Raw genomic sequence first — 21284 nt, 5'->3', positions numbered from 1 at the left:
TAGCCAAGCTTGGAGGGGCAATTGCTATAGTTTAGAGCCGTTGCGTTCATTTCAAGTGCAAGAGAAGTAAACCCCATCATTTTTAATATCTATTGAGGACAAATTAATCTAAGTTACCCTCAGGTCTCAAGTCAGTGAAGTCATATATATATATATATATATATATATATATATATATATATATATATATATATATATATATATATATATATATATATATATATATATATATATATATATATATATATATGACTATGTGAAAATTTGGGCACCTTTTCTTGCCCCCTACTCTATTCTTTCTGAAATCGTCTATTTGAGAATTATAGACCCAGCCACCTTAACCAGCTGTCAACCTGAAGTTTGTCAGTTAACTCCACAGTTTATAGAATAGAACAGTAAGCTTATCGCAGATTATTTCTGGTCTTCGTTCTCGGTGCGAACAAAAAGCTCCTCCCACTTCTTTCTGCATTAGCGGTTTAGTCTGTTTTCGTCAATCACTGAGAAATGGTTACCAAGTGCATTATTCGTAATAGCGGGTTTCCACTTGTTTCGTGTCCGAGAGAAATCTGACTTGTCTACCCGTGAAAAGATCTGACCTCGCTTATGTTTATATCTGCAAAAACGTTCTCCGGAGCACTCGCACCCCGGTCCGGGTTTTTATAATGGGTGAGATAGAGAATGATCATACTGCTATTTAAATAAACTGTGGTTAACTCCGAGCTTTACATACGGAGTAGCAACGACGATATTACTATTCTTAAACGCTCCGACCTGGGTTAATCAAATTTGCATAAATCGGTTTTTATGCTAGAAAATTCACACATAAAATATATTGACGACTTTTTTTTAGAACTTGTTTAATATTGACAATGTTTGTCAATATAATGAAAAACGATCTAGGTAGGTCAAAATTTGGGATTAGTTGGTTTAGAGTCTTAATTCAAATGTGTATAGAGAGATAGTAAGAGAAAGTGACAGAGAAAGAGAGAGAGAGAGAGAGAAAGAGAGAGAGAGAGAGAGAGAGAGAGAGAGAGAGAGTGAGAGAGAGAGAGAGAGATCGTGAGAGAGAGAGAGTGAGTGAGAGAGAGAGAGAGAGAGAGAGAGAGAGAGAGAGAGAGAGAGAAAGAGAGAGCAAGAGAGAGGGAGAGAGAGAAAAAAAGAGAGAGAAAAGAGAGAGAAAGAAAGAGAGAGGGAGAAAGAAAGAAAGAAAGCGAAAGAGAGAGAGAGAGAGAGAGAAAGGAGAGAGAGAGAGAGCGAGAGAGAGCCAAGAACCATAGGCAGTCTTGAATCAGAAGAGTTCTCTCAGGCCCTCCTGGTTTTCGTAATTTTTAGATACCAACTTTAAAGTTCTCACACTTGTTAGGTGATGTCAATTGGGGGGGGGGGGGCGGGGTTCCAGGGGAACATGTTTCCCCCTGAGTTTTTAATAACAAAATTAAAAAAATATTCATATACTTAAAGGTATCAGACTATATGCACTTTATCCAGTAGCCAAGCTTGGAGGGGCAATTGCTATAGGTTAGAGCCGTTGCGTTCATTTCAAGTACAAGAGAAGCAAACCCCATCGTTTTTAATATCTACTGAGGACAAATTAATCTAAGGTACCCTCAGGTCTAAAGTCAGTGAAGTCATATATATATATATATATATATATATATATATATATATATATATATATATATATATATATATATATATATATATATATATATATATATATATATATATATATATATATATATATATATATATATATATATATATATATATATATATATATATATATATATATATATATATATATATATATATATATATATATATATATATATATATATATATATAAAAATATATATATATATATATATGACATAAAATATATTGACGATTTTTTTAGAACTTGTGTAATATTGACAATGTTTGTCAATATAATGAAAAACGATCCAGGTAGGTCAAAATTTGGGATTAGTTGGCTTAGAGTCTTAATTTTGGAAAAATAATTTTTAAATGTCTATAGAGAGATAGTAAGAGAAAGTGACAGAGAAAGAGAGAGAGAGAGAGAGAGAGAGAGAGAGAGAGAGAGAGAGAGAGAGAGAGAGAGAGAGAGAGAGAGAGAGAGAGAGAGAGAGAGAGAGAGAGAGAGAGAGAGAGCCAAGAACCATAGGCACTCTTGGATCAGAAGAGTTCTCTCAGGCCCTCCTGGTTTTCGTAATTTTTAGATGCCAATTTTAAAGTTTATCACACTTGTTAGGTGATGTCAATTGGGGGGGGGGGGTTCCAGGGGAACATGTTTTCCTTGACATTTCCCCCACCTTTAAATTTGAAAATACACTTTCTGGGAGAAATTAAAGATTTTCTTATGATGACAAGTTTTAATAATCAAATTTAAAACTAATATATTTTGCAGACTCAGCATGGGGGGGGGGGGATTGATTCTGGTGATGCATTTATTGGAACAAAAATTTAGCTTTTTAAAGTTTTCGTTCCTATCCACAGGTTTTGCTGTTTATTATATATCTTTATCAAGGGTTGCGTAATCATAAATGTAGGGAGACAGGCGGCCTTCCCATTTCAAAGTCTATTGTTTCATCTCAAGTTTAACCTTTGCATTACCACGATTCAAAAATGATAAGAATTATCATCCCTGAAAAATTGGACCCTGAAATATATCTTGGGATGTGAAATTATTTTCAATATGTTTAAGGGGGCTAGGTGGTAATAGGGATGATTTGTTTTCGTGTTACACTACTCTTAAGAAATATGCTAATTAAAAAAACATATTCTCGTACAAAAAAAAAAAAACAAAAAAAAAACAACATAACAAATACAAATAAAACAACGCTGATCCCCACAAATACTCCAGGGCCAAAGTGCACTATTTTCAGCAAATTATTAACCCACAGCTCCCATTTTGGATTACTGTCCAAAAATATTATTCAGATTAAGAAGAAAAATATGGGGTATATTTTACTCTCCCCCTTTCTTCGTATTTACCTGAAGGACGTCTCACTTTTGATTTTTTTTTCCAAAATCCACTTTTTGAAGATTCAGCTTCCGACCCCCACCTGCAGAAAGATCAACAGACCCCCTCTGCAATAGTCGACGCACCACTATGGACCATTGTACATTATTTAATGAGACTTCAAGGGAACCCAGTGACATCAACCTTAAAAACGCCTATTTATTCTGCCACTTATTTCATCTGGGCTGTATATATCTTTAGTGGGAACTAAATTCGGTTCTATGATCAAACAGTTCGTGGTAGCGAACTGTAAGTAAGGAGCGACTGGGCTGAATAGTAAACAAAACTCTAAAAAGCGGAATTTTGTTATGATGATGATTATGATGCTAATCAGTTTGGGTTTAAATAACAAATTGGCTGCCAGCATGCGCATCGAGCCCTTTCAGTTCTTTTAAGAGGTGCTTGCGTTAAGGGACAAGCTCTGCATATATGTGCACTTGATGTGTCCAAAGCGTTCGACGGTGTTGTTCATTCACAGGCCCTTTACTCTTTATATGAGCTTGGTACAAACGACTCTATTCTTTTGGTTTAAAAAGTTTGGTATCTTAATTCTTTTGTAAGATTGAATTCAAATGGTCAGATTTTCGGGAATATATATGTTCGCCGTGGAGTTAGACAGGGAGGGGTGCTTTCTCCATACATTTTCAGTGCTTGTTTATCTAGCGTTCTTTCGAAGATACCCTCTACCTGTTTTACCGGGTTTTTCGGTTGCTTAGTGCTGTTTGATATTTTTATTTATTTGTCATATTTGTTTATTTATTTTTAATTTTTGTAGTGAATTTTTCTTTCTTTCTTTTCTTTATTACTCAACTGTTTTTCCATTGTAAGTGGGTTATAAATAAATCATCATCATCTACTACTACTACTACTAACAACTCACCACAGCATCAAGGCGCCTGAGACCAACAGAGCTACGGATGATCCTTCTCCTTCCCGACGTATTTACCGCCTCTCTTTATATAACCTCACACAAAGGTCTAAGGGCATTTCAATCTCTCTTTATGACGTCATCTCATTCCAGACTAGGACGACCTGCTTTCCGTTCAGCTCTCAATGGTGGGCCAAAAAGAACAATCTTCGGCAATCTGTCATCCTTCATCCGTACAACGTGCCCTAACCAACTCAACCTTTCTTTCATTATAATAATAGAGAACCGTATTGAATTCCATTGTTCATATAGCCTATTGATTAAAAGACCATTGGTCAGCCGCGTACCAAGAACACTTCGTAGGCAATTTCTGTGGAAAACGTCAAGCAAGTCTTCATCCGCTTTTCGGAGCGCCCGTGCTTCAAAGCCGTCTTTAACCATTGCCATCACTGTAGCTTCTAAGATTCTAATCTAGGTTTGCAGACTTATCTTCCTATTCTTCCAGACTTTTTTTAGCTGTGAAAAAAACACCCTGAGCCTTGGCTATTCTATTTTTAACATTTTCACTGCTCCCACCATCTTTACTAATAATACTACCAAGATAAGTGAAGCTGCCCACCTGATCAATCTTTTCATTACCCAATGGCACCTTTTCATCTTCACTTATTCCTAGCCTTAGTGACTTAGTCTTCCTAACATTAATCTTCAAACCAATTCTAGCATCCTCAACCCGCAAAACGTCTAAAACTTCATTCATTTTGCTCACACTTTCATCTAGGATGCTTAAATCATCAGCATTATACGAGTCCAGGAGACTTTTTCCTCCCCATTTGATTCCGTGGTCTCCCATTGCCTTTCCTGTGCTCCTTAAAACAAAGTCATTAAATGATTAAATCCTTAAATCATTAAATCATCAAAGCCTTAAATCATTAACATGATGTAATAAAATATCCTCAAATAACCTGCTAATATTACATGCGACAGTTATAGGCCTATACGAATCACACTTACAGGATCTTTACCTCGCTTCAAAATCGAAGTAACCATGCCACCAAGGAAACTATTAGGAACAACGGAATTACAAAGAAACATCAAACAGTTCGTGGTAACGAACTGTAAGTAAGGAGCGACCCAGCTCAATAGTAACCGAAACTAAAAAAACGGAGTTTTGATACCAATAGATACATCGAAAGAATCACATCTTAATGCTGATTTCAAATATATAAGTTTCATCAAGTTTAGTCTTACCTATGATAAGTTACGCGTCTGGGAAAATTTTCTTTGTTTTCGAAAAAAGGGGGAAACAACCCTAAACGTCATAGAACTTTAATGAAAATCACACCATCAGATTCAGCGTATAAGAGAACCTTGCTATAGAAGTTTCAAGCTTGTATCTGCAAAAAATTTGGATTTTGTATTTTTGCCAGAAGAAAGATCACGGATGCGTGTTTATTTGTTGTTTTTTTTCTTTTTCCCAGGGGTGATCATATCGAACGAGTGGTCCTAAAATATCACGGGAGAGCTCATTCGAACGGAAATTAAAAGTTATAGTGCCCTTTTTAAGTGACCAAAAAATGGAGGGCAACTAGGCCCCTCCCACGCTCATTTTTTCCCAGTGTCACCCGATCAAAATTTTGAGATAGCCATTTTGTTCAGCATGGTCAAAAAATACAATAATTATGTCTTTGAGGATGACTTAATCCCCTACAGTCCCTGGGGGAAGGTCTACAAGTTATGAACTTTGCCCAATGTTTACATATAGTATTGGTTATTTGGAAGTATACAGACGGGAAGTATGGGAAGTTTTCTGGGGGGATTTTTTCTGGAAGTTGGGGGGGAGGGGTCGGGGGTTACGTGGGAGGATCTTTCCACCGAGGAAGTTTTCATGGGGGAAGGGACATTGCTGTGAAAGGGGCGCCGGATTTCCCAGCACTATTTAAAAAAAACATCAGAAATTAAATACTACAAATAACAATTATTTCAACTGAAAATAAGGAGCAAAATCAAAATTTAAAACGAATTACGTGCATGATTTGGTTCCCCCCTAGTGATTACCTCGCTCTTTACGCTAAAGTTTTTTTTGTACTTTCATCAGAGCTATTTATTCTAATTAAAGGCCTTTGTGATTAAGGGGTCATTCTTAAAGAATTTCTTAAGGAACAAAATTTGAACTCCCATCCTCAACGCCTCGCTCTTTACGCTAAAGTTTGACTCTGTCTCAAAACCTTTTTTTAAACAATAAAAACTTTAGCGTAAAGAGTGAGGCGTTGAGGAAAGGACAGCCCCTTTCATATTTGGAATAATTTCTGTTTTTTTTTAAGTTTAAATGTCGCTCCTTACTTTCAGCTAAAAAAAACTTGTTTTTTTTTTATTTAATTTGAAACAAAAGCTGTAAATGAGATAGCAACTCTTTTGAATGTGGATTCAAATGAAAAGCGCAAATACCATCTACATCAGAGGACCGACATTTCAGTTGCTTAATCGATGCTATAATGACGTCAACAGAAACGAGAATGACATTTTGTTGTTACACTTTAGGGGGTAAACAACGGGACAAAGGAATCGAAAATCGAGCATCAGAACCATTTGCCATATTGCCAAATCTTATCGCGAGATAATGATCATCAGAACCATAACACTTAAGGGAAAATGAGATAGCAACTCTTTTGAATGTGGATTCAAATGAAAAGTGCAAATACCATCTATATCAGAGGACCGACATTTCAGTTGCTTAATCGAAGCCATAATGACGTCAACAGAAACGAGAATGACATTTTGTTGTTACACTTTAGGGGGTAAACAACGGGACAAAGGAATCGAAAATCGAGCATCAGAACCATTTGCCATATTGCCAAATCTTATCGCGAGATAATGATCATCAGAACCATAACACTTAACGGAAAATGGCAGAGTTGACGCTTAATGATACACGCCAGACCTCCTGCAGGTCAACCACGTGTACGCCATGCATTCGGGGTAAATACGATATGATCTGGACTTGTACGCAAAAAATTAACGCTGGCACCGGTCAATAAATGTTCTTAAAGTAAGACTACATCAAAAGAGCTCAACAGACTGTCAATGCATATATCTTTGGCCTTGGTTCCATTAATATTAAAAGAGCATGTACTAGTAGATTTTAAGTTCATTTCCGATCAGATTTTGCAATAATTTCACGAAGCTTAGGACATTTTAGGCAATAAGATACATGATCGGCAGCAAAATTTGCACATTTGTGGGGCATGTTGCAAGGTGAGTCTTTGGTTGATTCATGAGGACCCGAACATCTCGCACATTTCAGAATAGGGCTCTTGCAAGTAGCTACAGAGTGGTCAGGAGACAAACACTAGTGGCAGCCACGAGGAATAGCTTTGAACTCAACAACACGTAGAAATTCATAATAAATTTTCAATCCAATTCTAAGCGCATATTTAAGTGCAGTATTATCCCAAAAAACGAGCTTAACCGTCTTAGAATTGCCAACTCTAGTGGCAGCAGTGACTCCGTCACAATCCAAAATATTCGATAAGCCATAATCATGCTGAATTCCTCTAAGGAGACCATAGAACTTTTTTCGAATCAATTTTGCCTTCCAACTATTAAGAACAGACAAAAGGAATTTGCAGAAGTCTTTTGCAGCCAGATCTTCAATTTTCATAACTAGTTTACCATCCACAGATCGTAAGTTAACAACAGATTCATGTCCATGAATTTTATCGATCTATTCTTTACGTTTACCTGGATTATTCACACTTGGAGGCACATTTGAAATAATAACGGTGGCGAAACCATCAGGGGCACCACTAGCCGGATGAATTTGTGGGAAATTTAGCTCATAAAGTGTTAACTTTCCATTTATAACTTCAAGAGTTTGTTGAATTTTATTTACCTTAGTAGCTAAAAGGGAATAAGCTATTGCTGGTATAACAGGAACTTCAGTAGGGATGCGAATCATGTAAGCAGGACCTTGTAACCCATCAGAATCACATTTTCGGAAAAGCTCAATAATATCCTTGAGATGGTTAACTAAAGCTTTTTGGCCTGTACGCTTCGGGCAAGACTCAGATGGAGAAACAGAGGCTTAGAGAAATATCTTAGCATAACACACACAAGAAATGTCGAAGAAGTTTGCAGCATGTTTTGTAACTATTTCATCCTCAATGCCTGCTTCAACATTTACTAGAATAACGAGAGCTCGCTCGAACAGGTTAATCTTTTAATAGCATGACATCACACATAAATAAACGAGTCAGTAATCCGTTCTTAGGTTAACTCAGATAGTCAGGATGCGCTAGGCATTTCACTTGGAATCATAATCCTTAGACAAATATTGCAAAATCCAAACTAGCTTCACTGGATTTATGATTTACTGAAAAGCTTACTGGTTAATAAAATATCAAACAGTTCGTGGTAACGAACTGTAAGTAAGGAGCGACCCGGCTCAATAGTAACCGAAACTCAAAATAACGAGATATCGGTTCCAATAGATACATTAAAAGAATCAGATTTTTATGCTGATTTCAAATATATAAGTTTCATCAAGTTTAATCCTATCCATCAAAAGTCCCGTGAGTTACCTGAGAAAATTTGGCTGATTTTCGAAAAAGGGGGAAAGACCTCCTAAAAGCTATAGAGCCTTAATTAAAATCACATAATCAGATTCAGCGTATTAGAGAGCCCTACTGTTGAGGTTTTGTGCTCCTATCTGCAAAAATGTGCAATTTTGTATGTTTTGCCAGAAGAAAGATCACGGATGCGTATTTATTTATTTTTTTTTCCAGGGGTGATCATATCGACCCAGTGGTCCTAGAATATCATGGGAAGGCTCATTGGAACGGAAATTAGTAGTTCTAGTTCTCTTTTTAAGTGACCAAAATAATGGAGGGCAACTAGGCCCCCTCCCACACTCATTTTTCCCCAAAGTTGCTCGATCAAAATTTTGGGATAGCCATTTTGTTTAGCATGGTGGAAAATATGATAACTATGTCTTTTAGGATGATTTAATCCCCAAAGTTCCCAGGGGGAGGGCTTAAAGTTATGAACTTTACCCAATGCTAACATCACTGTATATATAATTAGTATATACAGTGGTTAACATAGTGGTAGCCTAATTATATATACAGTGGTTAACATATAGTATTGGTTATTGGGAAGTATACAGACGTTTTCAGGGGGGATTTTTTCTTGTAGTGACGAGGAGGAGGGGGGGAGGTTGGGAGGGGGATTTGTGGGAGGCTCTTTCCATGGAGGAATTTATCACGTGGGAAGGGACATTGCTATGAAGGGGGCGCCGGATTTCCCAGCATAATTTTAAAAAAGGATCAGAAATTAAATAAAAAAAACAAGTTTTTCGACTGAAAGTAAGGAGCAACATCAAAACTTAACACAAACAGAAAATATTACGTACATAATTGGTTGCGCCCCTAGTAAATACCTCGGTCTTTAAGCCAAATATTTTTTAGTATTTTCATAAGAGCTATTTATTCTAATTAACGGCCTTTGTGATTAAAAGGTCATTTTTAAAGAGTTGGAACAGACTTCGAACTTTAGCGTAAAGAGCAAGGTATTGACTAGGAGGTGAACCCCCTAATATACCTATTAAAAACACATGAATATAGAAGTTCATTACGTAAGTTAATTCATAAGTTACGTATATTTATTACTAATAAAAACGTTCGCAAATAAAATTAAACAGCGTTCGAGAAAGCCATTTAACCAAATAAATGTAAAATTAATATGCCAATTTGGTTTTAATCATTCATGTGCGGTGAGCCAAAATCAAAACCTGTATTAATTCAAAAATGTTCAAAAATTAAATAAAAAAAACACTTTTTTTTTTTAACTGAAAGTAAGGAGCGACTTTAAAACTTAAAAACGAACAGAAATTATTCAGTATATGAAAGGGACTGTCCCCTCCTCAATGCTTCACTCTTTACGCTAAAGTTTGACTTTCTCACAACTCTATTTTTTTAAACAATAAAAAACTTTAGCGTAAAGAGTGAGGCATTGAGGAGGGGACAGCCCCTTTCATATGCGGAAAAATTTCTGTTCGTTTTAAGTTTTAACGTCGCTCCTTACTTTCAGTTAAAAAAAAAACCTGTTTTTTTTATTTAATCCCATTTAAGACAGATGCGTTCACTTTGAACTCTGAATCAATACTGATCAATACATCAATAGATATCTACATCAATCGATCGATAATAGATCAGAATCGATAGATAATCTATATCAATTGATCAATAGATGAAAATCTATACCAAAAGATACAACAAAAGAATCAGCTTATTATGAGAAAATGAGAAATTTTACCTGAGAAAATTTACCTGATTTTTGAAACAGGGAGAAAACACCCCTAAAATTCAAGGAATCTTGATAAAAATCACACCATCAGATTCAGCGTACCTGGTAGAAGTTTTAAGCTCCTACATATAAAAATGTGGAACTTTGCTTTTTTTTGTCAGAAAAAAGCACCAAAAGAATTAGCTTATTATGCAGATACCAAATATACGAAATTTATTAAGTTTAGTATTACCCATCAAAAGATACGAGCCTGAGAAAAATTTGACGGATTTTTCAAATAGTGGGAAAACACCTCCTAAAATTCAAGGAATCTTGACAAAATCACACCATCAGATTCAGCTTACCTGAGAACTCTACTGGAGAAGTTTCAATTTCCTATATACAAAAATGTAGAACTTAGCTATTTTTGCCAGAAGACAGATCACGGATCCGTGTTTATTTGTTTGTTTTTTTTTGTTTTTTTTCTAGTGGGATCATATTGAAATAATCGCCCTAGAAGATCAGAAGAGGGCGCACTTGAACAGAAATTAAAAGTTCTTGTGTGCTATTAAAGTGACAGTAAAGATTGGAGGGCAAATGACCCCCTCCCACGCCCATTTATTTCCCAAAGTTATCCGATCAACATTTTGAGATAGCCATTTTGTTCAGTATAGTTAAAAGATCAAATAACAATGTATTTAGGGGTAAAATGACCCCACAGTCCGTGGGGAGAGGCCTGTAAGTTATGAAACACGAGTCCCATTGTATACCCTCGTATACCCATTGTTCATGTATGGTATTTGTTATTGGGAAGAATACAGACATTCTTCGGTTTTTGTTTTTTTTTGCTTGGGGTGGATTTCCATTGGGAGAATCTTCCTTGGGAAGGAAATTTCCGGGTAGGGGGAATTTTCAAGGGGAAATTTTACACTGGGAGGATTTGACAGAATTCCTATACGAAATTCTTTTGAAATGTCTTACATTCTCTTTGCTAACTCAATATTGCATGTAGAGATGTTCCGGGGAACTACCCGGGGGTATGTCTTGATTTCTGGAGAAAATTTTCACGGAAGGAAGTATTTCAGGAATGATCAAGAAACCGATTTGAGATTAAAATCTTTTTCAAATGAAAGTAAGCTAAGGATAATTTTTCAGGCTAAATCATCCGCAATAAATTTTACTAGGAGGGAGATTTTCAGCGAGAATGGAACTGTCGGGAGGAAAATTGAGGGGGGGAGGGATGTACTTTACGTTGGATAGAATTTTTTACGGGGGAGTTTTGTGTGAGGAGGATATATTTCATGAAGGGTGAGACAGATATACCTGCTTTATTTAAAAAACGAACAGAATTCAATAAAAAAAATTTTTTTTTTAAAGTAAAGAGCAACATTAAAACTCAGAACGAACACAAATTATTCCGTACATGAAGGGTTGCCCCTCCTTAATACCTTACTCTTCACGCTAAAGTTTGACAGTTTGTCCCAATTTTTTAAGAACGGCTACTGAAGCACAGTAGCACTACTCAAACACGTTTAATTAGAAAAGGAAGTTTTTTTTAAAGTGCTAGCAGCTTTAGTGTAACGAGCAAGGTATTGAGGAGGGTACAACCTTTCATTTACGGAATAATTTCTGCTCGTTTTAAGTTTTAATGTTGCTCCTTACTTTCAGTTAAATTTTTTTTTAATTTAATCAAACAGTTCGTGGTAACGAACTGTAAGTAAGGAGCGACCCGGCTCAATGGTAATCGAAACTCTAAAAAACGGAATTTTAATACCAATAGATACATCAAAAGAATTATATGTTAATGCAGATGTCAAATATATGAGTTTCATCAAGTTTAATCGTATCCAACAAAAATTACGTGCCTGAGATAATTTGGCTGATTTTCTATAAAAGAGGGAAAGACCCCTAAAAGTTACAGAACCTTAATGAAAATCACACCATCATATTCCGAGTATCAGAGAACCCTACTGTAGAGGTTTCAAGCTCCTATCTAAAAAATGTGGAATTTTCCAATTTTTGCCAGAAGAAAGATCACGGATGCGTGTTTATTTTTTTTTTTTTTTTTTTTCTCTTTCTTTTTCCCAGGGGTGATCGTATCGACCCAGTGGTCCTAAAATATCGTGGGAGGGCTCATTGGAACGGTAATTAAAAGTTCTAGTGCCCTTTTTCAGTGATCAAAAAAAATGGAGGGCAACTAGGCCCCCTCCCACGCTCATTTTATCCCAAAGTCATCTGATCAAAATTTTGAGATAGTCATTTTGTTCAGCATGGTCGAAAATATTATAACTATATCCTTTAGGATGACTTAATCCCTCGAAGCCCCCAGGAGGAGGGCTGAAAGGTTGAAATATAGTATTGGTTATTGGGACCCGGCTCAATGGTAACCGAAACTCTAGAAAACGGTATTTTGATAGTGATAGATGCATCAAAAGAATTATATTTTAATGCTGATTTCAAATATATAAGTTTCATCAAGTTTAATCTTACCCATCAAAAGTTACGCGCCTGAAAAATTTTGGCTGATTTTCGAAAAAAGGGGGAAAGACCCCTTAAAAGTTATATAACCCGAATGAAAATCACACCATCATATGCTACACATCAACAAACCCTACTTTAGAAGTTTCAAGCTCCTATCTATAAAAATGTGGAATTTTCCATTTTTTGCCAGACCAAAGATCACGGGTGCGTGTTTATTTTTTTTTTCCCCGGGGGTGATCGTATTGACCCAGTGGTCCTAGAATATCGTGGGAGGGCTAAATTGGAATGGAAATTAAAAGTTCTAGTGCCCTTTTTAAGTGACCAAAAAAATGGAGGGCAACTAGGCCCCCTCCCACGCTCATTTTTTTCCCAAAGTCACCTGATCAAAATTTTGAGATAGCCATTTTATTCAGCATGTTCGAAAATATTATAAGTATGTCTTTTAGGAGGACATAATCCCCCGAAGTTCCCGGGAGGAGGGCTGAAAGGTATGAACTTTACCCAATGTTAACATATAGTACTGGTTATTGGGAAGTATACAGTACAGACGTTTTCAGGGGAGATTTTTCCTGGTAGTGGGGGGGGGTTCGATCAGGGAAGTACGCAGGGGGGGGCCTCCGGACCCGGCCCCTCCTCGAAATCCCACGATTTTTATTTTCCCATAATTTTCTGATATTTCTCACCGAATAATGGGTTTGAAGAATTTGCCCCCCCCCCCCTGAAACAAATTGGGCCCCCCCCCCCCCGAAAAAAATTCCTGCGTACGTGCCTGGGGCCGGGGGTTATGTAGGAGGATCTTTCCATGAAGGAAGTTTTCATGGGGGAAGGGACATTGCTATGAAGGGGACGCCGGACATCCCAGCATTATTTAAAAAAAGATCAGAAATTAAATATAAAAAAACAAGTTTTTCAACTGCAACAGCAGCAACATCAAAATTTTAAACGAACAGAAAATATTACATATATGATTGGGTTCACCCCCTAGTCAATACCTCGCTCTTTAAGCCAAAGATTTGTTAGTACTTTCATAAGAGCTATCTATTCTAATTAACGGCCTTCGTGATTAAGCGGCCAATTTTAAAGAATGGGAACAAAATTTGAACTTTCGCTTAAAGAGCAAGGTATTGACTAGGGGGCGAACCCCCTAATATATGTATTAAAAATATATGAATATAGAAGTTCGCTACGTAAGTTAATTCGTAAGTTACGTATATTTATTACTAATAAAAACGTGCGTAAATAAAATGAAACAAGTTTCGAGAAAGCCATTTAACCAAATAAAAGTAAATTAATATGAAAATTTTGGTTTAATTATTCATGTACTGTGAGCCAACATCAAAACCTGCATTTATTCAAAAACGTTCAAAATTAAATAAAAAAAACAAGTTATTTTAACTGAAAGTAAGGAGCGACATTAAAACTTAAAACGAACAGAAATTATTCCGTATATGAAAGGGGCTGTCCCCTCCTCAACGCCTTGCTCTTTACGCTAAAGTTTGACTTTCTCACAACTCTTTTTTTTTTAAACAGTAAAAAAACTTTAGCGTAAAGAGCAAGGCGTTGAGGAGGGGACAGCCCCTTTCATATACGGAATAATTTCTGTTCGTTTTAAGTTTTAACGTCGCTCCTTACTTTCAGTTAAAAAAACTTGTTTTTTTTATTTAATTTTATCAAGGTCATGCGCTGTTTTGCGATACTGTTCCTTTATTTTCTAAATTAAAATAAAGAAAAATTTCGGAAAAATAATTTTTTTAGAGAAAAGAAAAGAGCCACATCAAACTTGTATCTTTAGGACACACTGAATTAGCTGCTATAGTTTTCATCAAGGTCAGACGCCTTATTACGTTGCGGTTCCTTTTTTCTAAATTAATTTATCGAAAACTTTGTAAAAAGTAAGTTTTTTAGAGAAAAATAAAGAGCCACGTCAAACTTTTGCGTCTTTTGGACACACCCAATTTGGTGCTACAATTTTCATCAAGGTCATATGCCTTTTAATGAAGCGGGTCCTTTTTTCTAAGAAAATATAAAGAAAATTTTCTGATAAGTATGTTATTTAGAGAAAAATAAAGAGCCATACAAAACTTAAGACCTACAGAATTAAAGTTCTCTAATAATTCAAATTCCAATTATGTTATTTAGAGAAAAATAAAGAGCCATACAAAACTTAAGACCTACAGAATTGAAGTTCTCTAATAATTCAAATTCCAAACGACCAGAATTTACAATCACAGACAGAATGATACCCAAAACCAACACAAATTAAACTAAATAATCAGGTCACACATAAAGGTGACATGTACTGATATAGATGAATGAATAAATATTAAAATGAGTAGAAACTAAATTCTATATTCAAGTCAAACTTTAAAGCAAAAAAAAATTACTTCAAGCAAAAGTTTAGCTCCTGCCCCTTTCACCACTTTCTAAGATTTAAAAATTTTAAAGCCTATTGTGTCATTTTAATTCAACCCTCCACCGTTCCTGAGACACTGTAGACGCATCTTTTGATAGTTTAACACGCCCCCCTCAACATTCGTCGAACATTCACCTTAAAAGTCTTGGCATTTTCCAACACATCTAGAATAAAACATTTCCCCCTTTTCTAATGGTAAATCATGCATGTAAAAATAAGCAAATAGCATAATTTACAATCCTTGCCCTGGGGGTTGGGGGGGATTGCATCCACGGTGGCATAGTTACTAGACCTTTTGACTATTTTGAACAAAATAAATTGTTCAAAATTTTGATCAGTGTTGAGGGGAGGGGCAATGAAAAAGGGCAATGAGGGTAGGATGCACTTGTATCGCTCTTCAGCATCCCCCCAACATAAACTGAAAGATTCAACTTAATACCTCAGCCGTTCCTTAGATTTGGCTGATACGTTATTTAACAACCAGCATGCCCACACCGTATTTTGATTGTGTTTGGCAGCCCTCTCATAAGCTGTATAGGGTTATGTCTTCCATATAAACATAGTTATTAACCATTAGACTATTTTAAACAAAATTACTATTTTAAAATTTTGATGTTTTGAATGTTTTGAAGGGAGAGAATTTGAAAAGGGCATAAGAGGTGGGCTGACATAAACCAACGACCTTTCAACATTCCGCTAACCATGTCATGGAAGTTTTAACCTAATAGCCCCAGCCGATCTTAACCCTTTCGCGCCGGGGACCTTGTTTTTGCAAGACCAGAATGATCGAAGACACATTTTCAACTAATCTGATGCTCCTGATCACGAATCTGATGTTTAAAAAGACGTCACTCAACTCAAAGTATGAGATTTTCTACTGTGACATAGATTGCATGTCAGTGACTGCAGTTTTTTGATCTGTGACAGATATGACCCGTCAGCTAGTGAAGCTTTTCAGTCCTTGACATAACTAACCTGTCAGCGCTTACTGCTTACCAAAAAAATATGCAAATATTCAAATATTAATGAAGAAACCATTCAAAAGTACAAAAAGTGGATACGAAAAGAAAAGAAAGTCTTCAAGTTAACCATAAGGATTCATTTCACTCGATTTCATGGTACTCCAGGAAACAGTTGGTCTCCTTGCTAATACACAGGGTCTAACTACAAGCTTGGCAATAAGTAAAAGGCTTCCACCCTATTCCTTTAAGGCAATACATCTCACATTTTTGCCTTTTCTTTCTAAGACGAGGCCAATGAATGCCATGGTTTTTCAACCGTATGTCGGCACTCACACTTTCCATCGTCGTTCTACGTTTTGTGTTTGAAACCGTCCTGGGACTCCTGGGAGACCTACCGTTCCTAGATGGCTTCGCAGAAACTGAAAGTACAAGGGCCTGTACAACGTGCCTTTTGAAATCAAGAAGTGCCATCGAGTGGCTCTCGTGGTACGAAACGTAAGCATTGCAGACTGCCATGTCGACGAAGCCGAAGAAAAGACGATGCCACCACTTCATGGATTTACGCTCATGACCGTAGATTGCTCTCAGCATATCTGCCTTGTCGACCCCACCCATAAACCGATTGTAGTCCTTAATAATGAGAGGGCACTTTATTAGCATGGTTTTTTCATCTTTCTGCTTTCTGCTAACTTCCCCTCCTTCATTACCGTGGTAGTTCAAAGCCATCATAACTGTACGATTATCCTTCGAATTAAATACTCTCGTGTTTTTCAAGCTGGCTTTGAAATCAAACTGTTCTCGAAGAAGCATTTTGTCTTCTCTTAGTACCAGGAGGCCTTTTCTGTTTCCTCGTATCTTTCCGCACGCATGTATCGTTTCTTTGTAGAGGTACTCCAAAAGTGGCAACGAAGTAAAGAAGTTGTCAAACATAACAATATAGCCTTTCCCTTTGAGGCTAGCTGTCATTTCACAAACCGCTCTGCCTCCTAAACCAAATTGCGCAAATGTTTGGTCTGCGTCGACCTTGCTGCCTTGATATACCTCAAATTGATGGATGAATCCAGTGCTGCTTGCTCTACACCATATTTTATATCCCTCTTGATAGGCTTTTGAGGATTGTACTGCTTTAATGATGACCTCCCTTTGAAGAGGATCTTTGATTCATCGATGCTTTGATCGCGAGTCCCATGGTTTGCTTTGCTGAACTGCATATTTAGCAGTTCTATTACTTCTCGAAGCTTGTACAGTTTGTCTTGGCAGTCCTTAAGGCGCTTGGTCTTATCACTACAATGCCAGACTCTGAGAATTTGCAGGAAACGATCGCGAGGCATTGCTGTAGCAACGAAGGCGACATGAAGATCAAGATCGCACTGCCAGTAAGATCAAATCGATGGAAGCTGATGATAGCCCATGAAAAGGTTGATGGGGATGAACGTCAGGAGCTCTTCTTTTGTCAGCCTCAGGATTTTCCCATGCTGCGTTGCATATAGGTTTGACTGAAAAACCACAAGGTCAAGGAATTCATCCCCAAGTATCTCGACAAAGTAGTCTGAACAGATCTCCCAACCTTGAAAGAAATTGAAGTTAACTCCAGTTGGCTCCGAGAAGTCACTCACTTGTGTCTTGCATTTCGTTCTATTCCACAGCAAGTTCAATAGCGGTTCATCCGAATCAGATTCACTAGTACCAATATTACAGTCATATAACGACGAAGTCTCCGCATCAGAATCGTATAGAAGATCTCCTACAGGAGGATCAATACTAACTTCGTTGAGAAGACCCTGGTCCCTTTAAAGCAATGACTTCTGGGGGAGCTGAATCAAGGATATCTCCAGCCATTTCGAAACTGCTGTCAGGAACACAAGAGCTTGATGTTCCTGCTAAATATACGTCAGACCTGACAACATCAGACGTGTCGATGTCAGCGAAATCTTTGATACGCAAGGGTTGCAGCTCTACGTAACTGTTGAGAAAGGAACGATTTTCGAGAGGGTCTTCCGCAAATAGCTCAGGACCCCTGTCTGCTCGGTCGTATTGCTCGTCAACGTCAATGTCCCCTCCATTATCTTCAGATATATCCTCGTCAAGGTATGCCAAGATTTGTGAGTCTGTAAGGTTCCTTCGTTTCGTCATGGTAACCTGAAACAAGAGATTTGATGTCCAGGTTATTGTATCCAGGCCCAAGAAAGCCTCTAGGGTTAACAAGATTAACATTAACAAGATTAGCAATAAACAAGAAAACCATATTTAACCACTAGTAGCTAAACAGTACCTGCTGATGGGTCATAAATGTCACGGATAAAAAAAACGGCACTCGCTGACGTGACATGTATGTCACGGGTCAGAAATCAGCAGATGCGGACGTGACATATCTGTCACAGCTGGTTTTTGCTTTTTGTAGTCCACTGATAAAACATAACAATTTGAAATTTACATCAAAATGTTCTATAGACAATGGTAATTCTAACGAATCATTACACAATCCCTTACCTCAAGTTACGAGCTCAGCATAGGCAAAATAAACAGGGTTATTTGACTATTTCAGTTTTAATGGGTGCTCTCCGGCAAGAATAAGTCTGATAGCCCCTAGGATGGTCAACCACCATCGTGCAACCCACCATCTTGCAGCTCTTGAAACAGCAAATTTAATGATACCAAATTTGAATAGATGTCTTTAGTAGAAAAAAAAAGAAAATTCCTAAAGTTGCGTGACATAAAGGTCACGTCAGGCGCGAAAGGGTTAAGATACTGCAGATCCTCCCTTTCGATAATTTGGATGCACATAGGACCTTTTGGTATAGTTTAACATACCCCTCAATATTCTCCAAAGTTTCACCTTAATACCCTTAGCCTTTCTGGATAAACCCAGAGCTAAACTTTTCCAATTTTTATATTAATAAATCCTGCATTTAAACAATAGGCAAATTGCATAATTTATAATCCTTGCCCAGGGGCTACGGGGAGGGGATGACACACCTGGATGCATAGCTATTAGACCTTTAGATTATTTTGAGCAAAGTGACGATTTTAAAATGTAAATGTTTGAAAAAAGTAAAAAAATATAAACGTTTTTACTTCTATAACTTTAATAAATCAAATAATATTAACATTTTGATTACTAAGTATCAGTATATGTATATTAAACTGACAATGCACATTCATTTGTATTTTTTTCAGTAAAGTGCAAATTATGTTCTGGCCTTGGGAAGGCATAGGGGTTTTGAGCCCAACTTATGTTAATTTGTGCTTGTTCTGAGTTTAACTCGATTATTTATTGTAATTTCTGTTCATTTTGGGTTTCAGTTATTTATCGATGCTGATTTGTGGGAGTTTTACTCTAGGTAGATTATTTGATTTTATTTTTGCTATTTTTTTTTTTAATAGAGTTCTTTACTTTTCCTTGAAAAACTTTTCTTTTATATTGACATAGTCTTTTCAGGGGAAAAAAATAATACTTTAAATCTTTTCATTTTCTTAAGAATTTATAGTTTGGCCTGCTATTTGTATGCTGGAGAAAAATTTTCAGCAATTTTTAACAATGTAGGCTACACCCTTTTAAAAATCTGGACACAAATAGTAGTGTTTAATTTAGTTTCATACCTCCTCTAGTTCTCCTGAAATGGAAAACTTGATACCATTCGCAGAAAAATCTGTTTTCTTTCTTTGATAGCTTGGATACACTTACGCTATTTTGATTTGGTTAAATTTTAAGAGCAGAAGTAGGCCCGAAAGTTTGAACATAATATTTTCAGTCGTTCTTGGGATACTGCTGAGATGCCTTATTGGGAATTAAATAAAAAAACAAGTTTTTTTAACTGAAAGTAAGGAGCGACATTAAAACTTAAAACGAACAGAGATTATTCCGTATATGAAAGGGGCTGTCCCCTCCTCAACGGTTCGCTCTTTACGCTAAAGTTTTTTACTGTTTGAAAAAAAAGACTTGTGAGAAAGTCAAACTTTAGCGTAAAGAGAGCGGCGTTGAGGAGAGGACAGCTTCTTTAATTGAAGTAATAATTTCTGTTTGTTTTAATTTTTAATATTGTTCCTTACTTTCAGTTAAAAAAACTCGTTTTTTTTATTTAATATTTGAAAATTTTTTAATAAATACAGGTTTTGATCTTGGCTCACATTAAATGAATAATTAAAACAAAATTTTCATATTAATTTACTTTTATTTGGTTAAATGGTTTTCTCGAAATTTGTTTCATTTTATTTACGAACGTTTTTATTAGTAATAAATATACGTAACTTACGAATTAACTTACGTAACGAACTTCTATATTCATATATTTTTAGTATGTATATTAGAGGGTTCGCCCCTTAGTCAATACCTTGCTCTTTAAGCGAAAGTTCGAATTTTGTTCCAATTCTTTAAAAATGACCACTTAATCACAAGGCCGTTAATTAGAATAAATAGCTCTTATGAAAGTACTAAAAAATCTCTGGCTTAAAGAGTGAGGTATTGACTAGGGGGTGAACCCAATAATATATGTAATATTTTCTGTTCGTTTAAAGTTTTGATGTTGCTGCTGTTGCAGTTGAAAAACTTGTTTTTTTATATTTAATTTCTGATCTTTTTTAAATGATGCTGGGAAATCCGGCGTCCCCTTCATAGCAATGTCCCTTCCCCCATGAAAACTTCCTTCATGGAAGGATCCTCCCATATAACCCCTGACCCCCCCCCCCCACTACCAGGAAATATCTCCCCTGAAAACGTCTGTACTGTATACTTCCCAATAACCAATACTATATGTTAACATTGGGTAAAGTTCATAACTTTCAGCCCTCCTCCCGGGAACTTCGGGGAATTAAGTCATCCTAAAAGACATACTTATAATATTTTCGAACATGCTGAAAAAAATGGCTATCTCAAAATTTTTATCATTTGGGAAAAATGAGCGTGGGAGGGGGCCTAGTTGCCCTACAGTTTTTTTGGTCACTTAAAAAGAGCACTAGAACTTTTAATTTCCACTCCAATGAGCTCTCCCCCGATATTCTAGGACCATTGGGTCGATAAGACCATCCCTGGGAAAAAATAAAAACCACATGCATCCGTGGTCTTCCTTCTGGCAAAAAATACAAATTTCCACATTTTTGTAGATAGAAGCTTGAAACCTCTACATTAAGGTTCTCTGGTACTTGGAATATGATGGTGTGATTTTCATTTAGGTTCTATAACTTTAAGGGGGTATTTCCCCCTTTTTTCGAAAATCAGCCAAATTTTTTCAGGCGCGTAACTTTCGATGGGTAGGACTAAAC

General features: G+C 36.5%; 1 protein-coding gene across 1 annotated transcript in view; it reads left to right on the top strand.

The window, feature by feature from the left end:
• Positions 1–21284, top strand: part of LOC148944589 (uncharacterized) — a 34449-nt gene that overhangs the window by 159 nt on the left and 13006 nt on the right. The gene's annotated exons all lie outside the window — the stretch shown is intronic.

Source organism: Artemia sp. Qi Xiang Cuo, chromosome 14 (assembly GCF_049724085.1).
Source record: "Artemia sp. Qi Xiang Cuo chromosome 14, ASM4972408v1, whole genome shotgun sequence".
NCBI classification, from domain to species: domain Eukaryota; kingdom Metazoa; phylum Arthropoda; class Branchiopoda; order Anostraca; family Artemiidae; genus Artemia; species Artemia sp. Qi Xiang Cuo.
The sequence above is the reverse complement of the archived record's forward strand: the minus strand, read 5'-3'. Positions and strand labels throughout refer to the sequence as shown.